This window comes from Callorhinus ursinus, unplaced genomic scaffold (genome assembly GCF_003265705.2).
Source record: "Callorhinus ursinus isolate GAN/ISIS: 27379988/994484 unplaced genomic scaffold, GSC_fseal_2.0 scaffold40, whole genome shotgun sequence".
NCBI classification, from domain to species: Eukaryota; Metazoa; Chordata; class Mammalia; order Carnivora; family Otariidae; genus Callorhinus; species Callorhinus ursinus.
Genome location: NW_027397102.1, coordinates 11807295 through 11821536, shown reverse-complemented (window position 1 = coordinate 11821536; position 14242 = coordinate 11807295). Strand labels below are relative to the sequence as shown.

Sequence of the window (14242 nt, the reverse complement as noted above, 5' to 3'; positions counted from 1 at the left end):
TCTTTGTGTATGTTTCTGGATATATATGCTCAAGAATTTCTCTAGGATACATATCTAGGAGTGGAATTTCCAAGTCATGGGGTATATGAATGTTCATACAAGATAGTACCCAAATTTTTCTCCAGAGCACTGTAACAGTTTACATCCCACAGCAGTATATAAGAATTTCCATAGGTCTACATCTTTGCCAACATTTGTTATTAGGTTTTTAAGTTTTTTTCAGTCTGACTCACATAAAATAGCCTCACATTATACTTTTATTTTGCATTTCCTAGACTACTTAGGAGGAGGAGCATCTTCTCATATGGTTATTTTATATTCATGTTTTCTCTTTCGTGAAATGCATGTTCCTGTGTTTTTCCATTAGTCTCTTGTGTTACTGTATTTTCCTTATTGATTTGTAGGAGATTTTGTTCTGAATACTAATCTTTTCTTAGTTGTATGTGTTGCATATATCTTGCTTTATGGTATTCATGATGCATGGAGGTCATTAAGATTAATGTAGTCAAACATAACAATCTTTTCTTTTTATACTTAGCACTTTTAGGGTAGTGGAGCATGGTAGTTAAAAACCTGGACTATGGAGACAGACTACCAAGATTTAAGTCCTGGCTTCTCCATTCATTGGCCATGTAACCTTGAGCAAGTTTTACAGTCTATTATGTTTTCGAAGAATCAACTTTTTGGCTTTTTGATTCTTTCTATTACAGCTTTGTGTTCCTAGTTCATTAATTTCCATTCTTTATTATCTCCTTTATTTTACTTACTTTGGGTTTTGTTCAGTTCATCCCTCCCCTTTTCTGTCCCTGCCAATTCTTAGGATGAAACCCAATGTTAAATGTTAAATATCGTTTTTATTTTCTAATATAAGCATTTGAGATGATAAAGTGCCAACTCCTCTTTTGACTCTTCACAGTTATTATGTATTATTTTCATTATCTTTTAGTCCTAAATATCTTAATTTCCATTATGATTTCTACATTGACCCATGGATTGTTGAAGAAGGTTTTATTTTATTTTTTAAGATTTATTTATTTGACAGAGTGCACAAGCGGGGGGGGTGGGAGAGGGAGAAGCAGAATCCCCACTGAGCAGGGAGCCTGATGTGGGGCTCGATCCCGGGAGTCCGGGATCATGAACTGAGCTGAAGGCAGGCGCGTAACCCACTGAGCCACCGAGGCGCCCCATTATGAGAGGTTTTAAAATAACTGATTTGGTTGATTCTTTTGCTCTTACCATCTAATTTCATTGTAGAAAATTAAGTTACGTCTGGAAAATGTTTTTTTTTATTTAAGTTCAATTAGCCAACATAGTGTGCATCATTACTTTTTGATACAATGTTCAGTGATTCATTAGTTGCATATAACACCCAGTGCTCATCACATCACGTGACCTCCTTTAATGCCCATCACTTGGTTACTCCATCCCCCCACCCTCCTCCTTATCCACAACCTTCAGTTTGTTTTCTGGAGTCAAGAGTCTCTCATGGTTTGTCTCCCTCTCAGATTTCTTCCCATTCAGTTTTTCCTCCCTTCTCCTATTGTCCTCTGCCCTATTTCTTATATTCCACATATAAGTGAAACCATATGATAATTGTCTTTATCTTATTGACATATTTCACTTAGCATAATACCCTCCACTTCCATCCATGTCGATGTAAATGGTAGGTATTCATCCTTTCTGATGGCTGAGTAATACTCCATTGTATATACGAACCACATCTTTATCCATTCATCTGTTGAAGGGCATCTTGGCTCCTTCCACAGTTTGGCTATTGTGGACATTGCTGCTATGGAAAACATGTTTTTATGGTATTAATACTTCGAGCTTTATGTTATGACTTAGTATGTCATCAATTTTTGTAATTTTTCCATTTATGTTCAAGAAGAATGTGTTTAGTTCTTGGGCACAGGGTTCTCTAATTATTGGTCTTGGAGTCTAATAAGGCAGGCTTCAAGTTATAATTTGCAAATTTTTTTTGTAATTTGCAAATTTTGTTGAGTTTTTTCCTTTGATCTACCAGTAATAAAGTATTTTAAAATCTCCCATTATGATGTTTGATTTCTCAGTTTCTCCCTATAGTTCTGTCAGTTTTTACCTTATATTTATTTTGAGGCAATTTGTTAAGATCATTTAAATTTATAACTGTTTAATCTTCCTGATGAATGTAATATTTTACATTATTTGCTGACTTCTCCATCCCTAATAATGAATTTTTTTTCCTTAAAGTCTACTTTATCTGATATTATAATAGCTACTACAACTTATTAGTGTTTGCCTGTTTTATCTTTCTCCATCTCTGAGTCTTCTGAGTCTGTATTTGGGGCTCTCAATAGCAAATTATTACATATTTTTAATCCCATTTGACAATCTCTGTCTTACCAAGCAGGATGAATCTTGTTAATAGGAGTCTGTTCCTTCCTTTTGAAGTATCTAATTTTAAAAGTTCCTCTGGTTTACATCTGTTGGCAGTAAATGCCTAGTTTGTATATGAACATAACTTTTTTTTGTCTTTTTGTTTTGAGGGAAGATTTGTGAGGAAATCATTTCTAGGTTGGCAGTTCTTTTTCTCAGTACTTTAAAATTTTATTCCACTGTCATTTGGATTCCTTCTTTTGCTGTTGAAAAATTGATGTCAGCCTAATTTTCACTTCTTTATAAATCATATTTCTTTTCTCTCAGGTTGTTTTTAAGATTGTTTTTGGTGTTCTGCATTTTCACTGCAGTGAATTTAGGTGTTTCTTTAGCTTGGTATCAGTTAAATCATGTGTAATTAGTAATATTAAACCATTTTGACCTACAATTCCATATGGTTCAAACAACTTCAATGTATTTCCTCTATCTGTGAATTGTCATTTATCATTTTGGAAAATTGTCAGCCAGTATCTTTGCAAATACTGGTTTTCCTCCATTGTCTCTCTCCTTCCTTTTTTGGAACCCTAACTAGAAATGTTTTAGAATTTTGCATTCTCTCATCCCTATTTCTTAATCTCTTTCATACTTTCTATCTCCTTGTCATTCTGGCTATATTCTGGGTACTTTATTAAGATCTCTTTTCCAGTTTATTAATTCTCTCTGTTTGTCTCTGATCCTCTCATTTTTTTACTTCAATATTGTAGTCTTTCATTTGTAGAAGCTCTGCTCCTCCTCTCCCCAGATCTTTCTTGTTGTTTGATATTTTCTTTTGCTTGTTCATTTTGTTCATATATCTTAAATTCTGTTGATTCATGTTATTGGTTTAGTTTCTTGTGCCATGCTTATCTTTGAGAGTTTATATTTGATTGGTTTTAATCTTTGGAAATCTGGGGACCCGAATTAAGGATGCTTTCCTTCAAGGATTGTGTTTGCTTCAGCCAGAAGGCACTAAGATTTGGGACTATTTCAGCTCCTTTCAGGGGATCCTTTCTTTTTTTTTTCATTTAAATTTAATTAGCCAACATACCGTACATCATTAGTTTCAGATGTAGTGTTCAGTAATTCATCAGTTGCATATAATAAGGGGATCCTTTCTTATTAAAGGAACCCCAGGTACAGTTCCCACACTGATTAATATGAGCAACAAGACTTTTTTTTAACATAAAAGTAAAACTTTATTAGAAATGCATCTCTTAGAATAAACACATAGTTACTAGACTGGAGATGGGTGGGGGAATGGGTTAAATAAGTGATGGGGATTAAGGAATGCACTTGTGATGAGCACCAAGTATTTTATGGAAGTGTTGAATCACTATATTGTACACCTGAAATGTAAAGTTACATTGTATGTTAACTAACTGGAATTTAAATAAAACTTAAAAAATGCATCTCGTAGTGACATAACTGTTTAAAAACATGGTTCATGTATCTTGGGAAGAGTGTTACTTATGGCTAGAATGAAGACTTGCTTTTTTTTTAATTAAGATTTTATTGATTGATTGATTGACAGAGAGAGAGAGAGTACAAGCAGGGGGAGCGGCAGGGAGAGGGAGAAGCAGGCTCCCACTGAGCAGAGAGCCCGACATGGGGCTTGATCCCAGGACCCTGGGATCATGACCTGAGCCGAAGGCAGACGTTTAACCGAATGAGCCACCCAGGCGCCCCAAGACTTGCTTTTATTTAATTGCAGTGTTTTGTTTTGATTTTTTTTTTCTTGAAGCTTTGAATTTAGCTCAAGGTTTTTTGTACTGTGTGTGTGTATTTGGGGTTGGGGAGTTTCTTGTAGACATTTCTTTCAATCTCAGCAGTGCAATAAAAGTTATGCTTAATGTAAAAAGTCATTTTTTTTTGGGTAGAAACAAGAGGTCCCTTCACAGTATCCAGTCCAGTATACTGCTGGAAGTAGATATTCTCCTGTACACATTTCTTAATCATGCAGAGGTGAGAATGTCATAAATTTGAAAGTAATTTAATTCTGAATATGATAGGTCTGTGTATTTCCGGACAAACTCTTCCTTCTCCAGTTACTTGCCAAAGTAGGCATGAATAGGGACTGTCATTTCCCACAGGACCAGGGGTCCTCCTATCAATTTAAACTAAGAGGGAGGTTTTCTGGTTTTGTTAATCATTCTTTTTCTCTTCCTGTGGCATTGCCTGATGTAAAAGGAGCCACACTATTTTCTTCTTGTGTTGCCACTTGCTACTCACTCCTACAGAGCTTTTAGGTAAGGAATAGGGACAGGAAAAAAAAAAGGAATAGGGACAGAATGAACAGATTACTGGGGAGTGAACAGAAGCTCACTGGTTTTCCTTACCATTTTTTGAAAATGGAATTCTTAACCTCATTCCTGTTTTTCCACTAAATCCCTGTATTTCCTTTCCTAATTCAGATCATATTTACATCTAGTAAATACTACTTGGTGTTTGTTTGTTTGTTGTTTTTAAGGGAAAAAACACTGAAAAGTTTTGTTTGTCCTATACTGATATAAAATTTCAAAATGAGACCTTATATGTGTTGAATCCTAGATAAAGAAGACATTTTTCCCCAAAAATGATTGTACCCTCTTTTTTTAAAGATTTATTTATTTATTTTAGAGCACGAGAGTGGGAGTGCATGTGTGCTCACGTGTGCATGTGCTCACGTGCACATGAACAGAGGGTGGAGCCAAGGGAGAAGGAGAGGGGGAGAGAAGCAGATTCCACCTTGAACCGAGAGCTGGGGCTTGATCTCACAGCCCTGAGATTATGACCTGAGCCAAAATCAAGAGTCGAAAGCTCAACCTACTGAGCCACCCCAGCACCTCTGTACTCTCTTTAAGGCTGAGTTTTTATCAGCCTTCTACATCTTTTTATCCTCTATAGAGTGTATATCAGAATTTTGTGTATGATACAGATTTAATGTTTATTATAAAAATGATACCTCACTCTGCAATTTGAATTGATACTTTCAGGGAATTATACAATGTATATACATATAGGTAGTTGATTAAAAACAAAATAAACCAAAAACTTTTTCCATTTTTTTTTTGAAGTAGTATATTAAACTTTTGGGTGGTTTTTTGGTAATTAAAGTAAATCTAAGGTCTCTGAGGTGTATAAAATATATACACACTTACACACACACATAAATGTATGTGAATTATAATAAAAATGCATTAGCCTAGGGATATTAACTTTATATTTGATTCCTTACATCACAGTTTGTAATTTCATATAAATGTTGTTTTGTTTATATCCTAAAATAGTAACACTACTACCATCTATACATCATAGGCTACACTTTTTATCACCAGTTTATCAGAATTAGATGTCACCTGTTCTGTGATTTCTAACCACCATTCTATATTCTGTTTTATTATAAGCCTAAGCATTTCTCAGCCAGTTACAGTGGGTACTCATCAAGGCTACTGATATAAATGGCATGCATGCATATTTATGTGAGGATTCAAAGACATTTGTTAAGTCATATCCTTGCATTCTAAATGAATTCAGTATAACATTTTAATTATTAGAGATAACTTTCATTAATAAACACCCTTTGAGGTTTTTATCCATTTAAATAGGTAGATTTTTTTAAAAGGTTTATTTATTTAAGAGAGAGAGAGAGAGCAAGTGAGCAAACAGGAGAGGGGCAGAGGGAGAGAGAGACCAGCAGACTCTTCACTCAGTGGGCATCCCGACACTGGGCTCCATCCCAGGACCCTGAGATCATGACCTGAGCCGAAATCAAGAGTCAGACACTTGACCAACTGAAACCACCCAGGAGCCCCGGTAGACTTATTTTTAAGTAAAAAATCTGAAGCTTACTTATTGTAATACTACCCACTAATATGTCATAAATTGGACCTTTTGGGAAGAAAAGTCATTGAAAACTGTATTTTTTCTAATCTAGCAAGCCATAGAATTTTCCCTACCATATATTGGTTAGTATTTTTTCTGACACACTGGACAGGATATGTGTGCAGTATATAGGTTTTTAGACTCTCTCAATATATCTTCTAAACAGAAGTCCTTTTTAAGCCCTGACTAATTTATTTCTGTTATCTGTGTGGTTGGTAACATGGTAGCTTTTAGAACTTTCTAGTTCAGAGTAGGTTTCACATAGTGTGTGATAACCTGTGAAATGGAACAGTACCAGTGGGATCAAACAAACTACACTTTTTTATAAGTAGACTTAGACTGCCCAGGGATTGTTACTTGATTTTTATAAGAAGGATTTATTCAACTGATAATTTACTGGGTAATTCAGTCTTCCATTCTTCAGTGGCCTAAATTTTATTTTCTTTTTTCCTTTAATGTAGTAGGATTCTTAAAACATAAAAGATGTGTTTTTTTTACTTTTAACATGTAATATGAATATTGTGCATGCACACACATGTAGAATCACCACCAAATACTTTTTACTAGATGTTTGTACTCAAGTGACATTTTTCTGAGTATTGACTATGGAAAATTGAACAAATGCGAGATCTCCCTCAGGAAATTTTGGAATACAAGTTGATCTCTAACTTATAGCTTTTAAAAAGAGAGAATGAGAGAACACCAAAAGTCCAAAATATGTAAGTAACTTGCTCAAGATTATAAAAATAGCATGGAAAGATAGGAGAGGGAATCTCCCACTTGATAAATTCATTCAGCAATGGCTTGAATAATGATGCCTACAAGGGACCACATAGATGCTACTCTGATTTTGTTATAATCATGGAATTTATTTTTAATATAAATTATAAAGTATTTTCTATTGTTTTATCTTTTCCTCTCCTTTATTGTTATATTTGGAGAACTCTGTAGAAAACATCTCTCAGACCAAAGTAACCTGCCTATTTTATTCTCTAATAACCAACACTTTTTATTCAGAGAATTTTCAGAAATCTAAGACATTTGTTATCCTGGATGAACCTATTGGAAAACCAAGAGAAATGTTAAAATTGGCCAAAGATTATACCAATGGAAAGTTTTATGAGTTTATATGTTCAGTTGCATGTAAAGTCAGAGCAAAATTGAGGTGGCTTCTTAAAGTCTGCCCCCAGTGTTCTTGCCCTTCCACACACATAAGCATGGCGGCTTAGATTATAGATCTAGATACTTTTAACAGTACATTATTATTTCCCTTTAACAGCATTCTGTTTAATCTCTTTTCTTGTAAAAATCTCCCTACTATTCTGGTAGTAATATCACAAAAAAAAAAAATTAGAATTGAAAGAATGCTTTCATATTGTTTTGACTGGTCTAATTTTATAAATGAGGAAAGATAAAGAGGCTGAGGCTAGAAAGCAGATTTCCTGGTATGCATTCTTCATGACTTACCTCTTACACAATCTTACACAATTTTTTTAAAGATTTTATTTTTTTATTTGAGAAAGAGAGAACAAGCAGGGGGGAGGAGCAGAGGAAGAGGGACAAGCAGACTCCACACTGAACACAGAGCCCAACGCAGGACTCAATCCCACGACCCTGAGATCATGACCTGAGCTGAAATCAAGTCGGACGCTTAACTGACTGAGCCACCCAGGTGCCCCACAATTTTTAAACATTTTCTGAAAAAACTAAAAGGAGTTAGTTAATAAAAATATTGTTATTTTGGGGGAATTAAAAAAAATATTTGTGATATTTGTCAGCTTTTAACAACTTGTAATTTGTTATAATTTCTTACTGTCAATACACAGTCACTTTCTAAAAAAAAAAAAAAAACAGATGAGACTAAGGGCCATTCTTACAGTATTCTTAGAAATATGTTCCAATTCTGTGCCCAGTAGGAAATACTACTTTAGATGAATAAAGGAATTCTTTCAATTTCCCACATTTTACCTAACAGATAAAGGTAAAAGGAAAAACATTACAAGCAAACAAATTTCCCCTTCAGCCCTGTAATTTTTATGTTTGCATTTGATGAACACTAATGCAGATGAGCCCAGTAGCAGTTAGATTTTATATGTTTTGGAGGCTAGTTATCATTCCTGTGTTTCATGCTCCCAACCCCACTGGTTCCCTACCCCCCTCACCTCAGTGTCATAGGTAGAACTCCATGATACACCTAAAAATGTGGGTGTGGAAACAACCTATATCTGATAGGTAGATTTGACCAGTCCAAATTGTTTGTGTGTGTAAAGCTTGATTATTGAATTGAACCTTAAATATTTGCAATTAAAGGTTAAAAAATTGCCAAAGTGAATTCAACAGAAACATTAATTAAATTAACATTGAGTGCAAAAGTCCTATAGTTAAGTAAGAAATATTTTCGTTGTGGATCACTACATATTATTGCTTTGTAGCCCTGCAGCTGAGTAGAGCTGCACTGAGATATGCTATATGCCAAAGGTTCTTTTTTTTTTTTTTTAATTTTATTTATTTATTTGACAGAGACAGAGATAGCAAGAGCAGGAACACAAGCAGTAGGAGTGGGAGAGCAGGCTTCCCACCGAGGAGGGAGCCAGATGTGGGACTCGATACCAGGACCCTGGGATCATGACCTGAGCCGAAGGCAGACGCTTAACGACTGAGCCACCCAGGCGCCCTATGCCAAAGGTTCTTAACCTAGGGTCTGTGGGTCCTTGGAATTTATATACAAAATGTTATATGTATGTCTTTATGAAAGGAACTCATAGTTTCATCAGATTTTCATAGTCATCCATGACCTAAAAACAAGGATTGAGAACTATTGTTACGAATTTTCAATAAAAGAAAACATTTTTTTACTCAGATAATCATTCCTTAAGGGCTTATGAAAAGAAGAGGTCCTAAAGAGTTTATAATAAAGGTGCTTCTGGAGTATAAAGACAGAAAAGGGATGGGAAAACTTGGAAAATGTTGCTATTGGAACTGAATTTTCAGGCACCTCTTGGGACAGATGCAACCAGATATTTATGCTCTATTGTTGTGAAAGAGAAGGATAGTATAATGAACAAGAGGGTACATTTTAGAGCCAGACCCATGGGGGTTAAATCCTGGTTCTGCCATTTACTAGCTGTGTATTCTTGGGCCAGTTATTTAACCTCTCTGCTCCAGTTTCCTCATTTTTCATGGGGATGATAATAGCATCTACCTCATAGGTTGTAAGGATGAAAATGAATTAATATCTAGAAAGTGGTTAAAACATTGATTGCCTTAGTGTACTACATAAGTGTTAGCTGTTATTACTATTACTCTTAGTATGATTATTATAATTATTGCTGCTGCTGCTGTTGTCTGAATTAGGGACTGAGCCAGGTTTAGTATTCTAATATAGTGGGTCAACAAATTTTTTTCTGTAAAGTGTCAGTAAATAGTTTTGGCTTTGTAAGACATGTGGTCTCCATTGAAACTATTTGCAGTCATAGACAATATGTAAAAGGATGGACACAGCAGTGTTCCAAAAACTTTCTTTACAAAATAGGTGGCAGGTTTTCTAACCCCCGTTTAATCAGTTGAGTAATCTTTTATCTACCAAACATAATAATATTTTTTATGTACTTTTATAATAATAATACTTTTTAAAAACCCTGATATTAGGGAATATTACAAGATTGCCTCAATGCACTGCCCGGTGTACATTAGTCATTAAGTATTTGATGGGTAAATTAATGAATAGTAGGTATTTATGAATTGCTGCAAAAAATTGTGTCACAGAATTGGTAGAGCAGTGTTTTCAAGCCTTCACTTGTGTCAGAATTTAACACCATTACTGGGCCCCATTCCCAGAGTTTCTGACTTTTAGATCTGGTGTGAAGCCTGAAAATTTGCATTTCTAATAAGTTTCCAAGTGTTGCTGTTGTCTAGGGAACGTAGCTGAAGAGTGAGTAACCAGGGTAATTGCTCTCTGGGCCCAATTCTGATCAACAAGAAGAAAAGGATTTAGAGAGACAGAAAAGTTGTGAAGAAGCATCTATGTCATTTATTGTAAATTTGATTTTCATTTCTTCCCATTTAATTCAACAGCTATTTTTTAAAGCATCCATTCTCTGCCTAGGTATAATAGATATATATGAAAAAGAATATGATGTAGACTTTGATGTTAATGTCAAGAGTGTTTAGTTGAGGAAAGAAAATGCACACTTACGGACCAATTACAGAATAAGAAAGTATTTCATCAGGTTCCAGAGTGTGTAATGTAGGTATGAATGACATCAGTACTCAGAAATGATCAGAGAGAGTCTAAAGAGATTTTACATGAAATTAATCAAGGCACACAAGATGATACTTTGATGGAGTTATAGGAATCTCACATTGCTCAGTTAACCTATCCATTTCCAGAAAAGAGCAAGAAGATTGGGTTCTACTCTGAGCCAAGTACCATCAGTGAGTGGCATGATCCCACCTGTCATTGAACATGGCCCGATTATATGAGATACATAATTGTTTTGAGGCTTTTGGTTTAGGCCAGAATTTCTTAATCTCATTTTTGACAGGATACTTGACATTTTTAGGATAATTCTTGGCCGTGTTGGGGGATGGGCTGTCCTGTACATAGTAGGATGTTTAGCAGCATCCCTGGCCTCTATGCACTAGATGTCTCTGCCTTCACCCACCTACCTACTTGTGACAGACAAAATGTCTCCAGACATTGACAGATATCCCCTAAGGACAAACTACTCCCTGTTTGAGAAATAATGGGTTAGTCCAATTTAGTATATATTGAATTGGTATAGTCGACTCTAGCCAAAATGTTGAAAGGCAGGGAGAATAAAATATTCTTGCAGTTCTTTCTTAAAGTCTTAATACTCAATTTTTGGTTCTTTAATCTGGAGCTGTGTAAAAATTCTTTAAGGACCAGAACATCTTAAAAGATCTTGACATTTGAATCAGTGGAACAACTTAGGTAATTTAGCAAATTTCCTGACATATTGAAGTTACTAAATAGCCATTATAAAGCAAATTCTTGGTAACATACAATCTTAGTAGTTAGAGAAAAAATAAAAATACTGAAAAAAATAGGAAAACAAACACTCACTTTTATAAAGAAATACAAGCCCTGTTCCCCACCCTCAAATTCCACCCCTTGAGTTAACATTGTTCAGTTGCATATTTCCCCATCTTTTCCACGCTTATACGGGCATCTATGTATAAATGTGTATATACATGCATACTTAAAAAAATTTAATGGCTGAGCAGTTCTCTGGTATATGGATATATATCCATATGGTATGATACTATGGTATCATAGTTCATTCAACCATTTGAATGTTGGTATTACCATGCTAAAATTGAGTTGAATTGAATACCATTGAATGTTGGTATTACCATGCTAAAATTAAAATTGTCTTTATTATATAAGAAATATAACTTCATATGTAGAAATTTTTTTATTTGGCCATCTTCAGTTATAGTATAAGCAAACTTGCAGCCATCTTTTTAGAAACTTGTATCCGACAGCCTAAAATAGCATTGGAAGGCTGGGTATAGTAAGGGGAGTTCTTCAGATTCAGAGTCCTTAACCTGGCATTCCAATACCTGGAATAATCATCTGGGTTTTGGGGGAGAATACTCTGAAGTTGCATGCCAAATTTTGTGTTGATATACATGGCTGCATTTTTCTAGGAAGGGCGTTCATAGTTTTATCATTGTATCAAGGGAGTCTGTCACCTCCCAAAAAGGTTAAGAACCACTGAGATGCACTATCTCAATTGAGAACTGCCCTTATTAAATTTGAAGAGCAGTGTTGAATAGATTAACCAAAAGATTGTCTCCCAAAAGTTGAAGGGCTGTTGTTTGAATAGAATTTTTATAAATTGTAGAATCCTGGAGGGTAAAAGAGCAACATACCTCATTTTCTGAATCTTTTGCATACAATTTTAAAGACATTTAGCCCTCTAGTTAATAATATTGGCATAGAAATGATACATAAGGTATAGAGGGTAGACATGATTATGTTTGTATGATCATTTGTTTGTTTTTCCCTTGAGGAGAGAGTGTTGTGTGGGATAAACAGCAGGGTGGTGATATAATCCATCATTTTGAAACCTGTTCTCTGGTGATGGATGGATAGATTGGTAAAGTAACTCAGTAATCTTCATTTTTTTTTTCCAGGATATTCACAGATCATTGAGCATTGTCGTTAATAAAGCAATGGAATGTTTTTGTGTCCTTGACGGCATTATTCCTCAGGTTGTGACAGGAAAAGACTTAATTTGGGAATAACTTCTTATTGAAATATATAAGTGTGTGGTGCTAGAGCATTTATTGTGACTCTCATGAACATATTAGAATTATATTTGTCCCCAAATTACATAGTTTGAGTTTTTATTTTAGTAATAGCCTCCTTCAATGCTAAAAATTCAGATACTAGATGATCCTCACACATAGATGCAAACACTCAGCCCCGTTGTTTTCTCCCCCCGTTACATAATGCATACTACTCCAGATCTTAATTCTAATACCTTGTAGTAGAGTGAAAGGCGGCTGACTTCATATAGGGCCAAAATGACAACTGGATTTAAGCCCAGTGTCTGGAGCTGAGATTTTAGTTTGATTAAATTGAAAGGTAACACTGTGTTAAGGCATAGACTGACTTTTCAAGGATCATTCAAAACAATTCTTGAACTATCTCTTTGGAACCAATGTACTTTTGTGCAAGTATAATAGAAATAGTATGTGTAGTGTATCTATTTTCAAGCCAATTCAAAAAACAACCCTGAACGTAGCCAAATTACAAAGATCTAAGGCTTTACTTGTTGGCAAGTGTCTTTGTTAGATAGCTGGATTTCCATGTGTTCTCTACTATTCCCCTGTTTGTTTTTTGTTCCATAGTGATCCAATTAGTGTGATTGCATAGAATTTTAATGAAGCTCTTCATTTTCAACTTTTTCATCAATTTGCTTTCTACTTTGGTAGGGAATGCTCAAAAAACTGTTTTTATAAAATTCCTTGTCTTGTTTCATGAGGGTTACACGGTTTTCCATATGTTACGAAACTATCAGTCTCAGAATTGGATTCTAATTCTAGCTCTGTCATGTTATTATTTGCATGAACTTGACCATGTCATTTAAATTCTCAGAGCCTCCATTGTTTCACCTATATAATGGAAATGGTAATTAAATCTCATCCTAACTCCTGCCCTGGGCTACTCTGAAACTCAAATGTGATGATGTTAGGGAAAGTACATTGAAGATTGTCCAACACCAAGTAGGGTATTATAACATAAAAGTTGTATGACTTCATGGTCTTGGTATTTGGAATTAATGTTTTTATAATTACTGAAACATATTTTATAGACTCTTCATTCACTTTATACAAACAAGATATGGTATTTAGAATTTAATTATGTAATTAAATTTCCTTATAGTATGTCTATTGATAGGTATAGTTACTGTATATAATGTAGTCCTCTTTATGTCTCCTGTAGTTTCTAGTACATAGGCTTTTACAAAATGGGTATGCCATAATTTTTGCCTTACTATTGAATTTGGTGTATTTTACTCATGTAATTAACTGCTTCAGTAGAACTGCTTGGAACTTCAGCTGGCATATAGCAGGTGCTTAATAAATTACTTATTTAAAAAAATCGGATTAGAATTTACCATAGAAATTAAATATTGTAAGACAGGAACTATTTTTTTTCATGTACTAGAGAAATGATTTATAAAAAAGAACTCTGTGTTGGAGCTGAAATAATTAATACGGCTTTTAGCCATTCCTCTTCCTTATTTCTCTATCCCTTCATGCCTCAACCTCTCCTCTCTTTCTTCTCCCCTTTCCCCAAATTAGGCAGTAGACTCTTACTTGCCCAGTATAGTGAAATAGAATAAAAGTTTTGTCCAAAAAGTGCCATTTCCCTGTGGTAAAACTTCACCAATTTTAATCTCACCAAGTCAGGATTCATAATAATTTGAATGTTTTTACTTTGTGGTCTGTA

The 14242-nt window shown here is 34.7% G+C and overlaps 1 protein-coding gene across 5 annotated transcripts in view; it reads left to right on the top strand.

The window, feature by feature from the left end:
• Positions 1-14242, top strand: part of CHM (CHM Rab escort protein) — a 208851-nt gene that overhangs the window by 89654 nt on the left and 104955 nt on the right. The gene's annotated exons all lie outside the window — the stretch shown is intronic.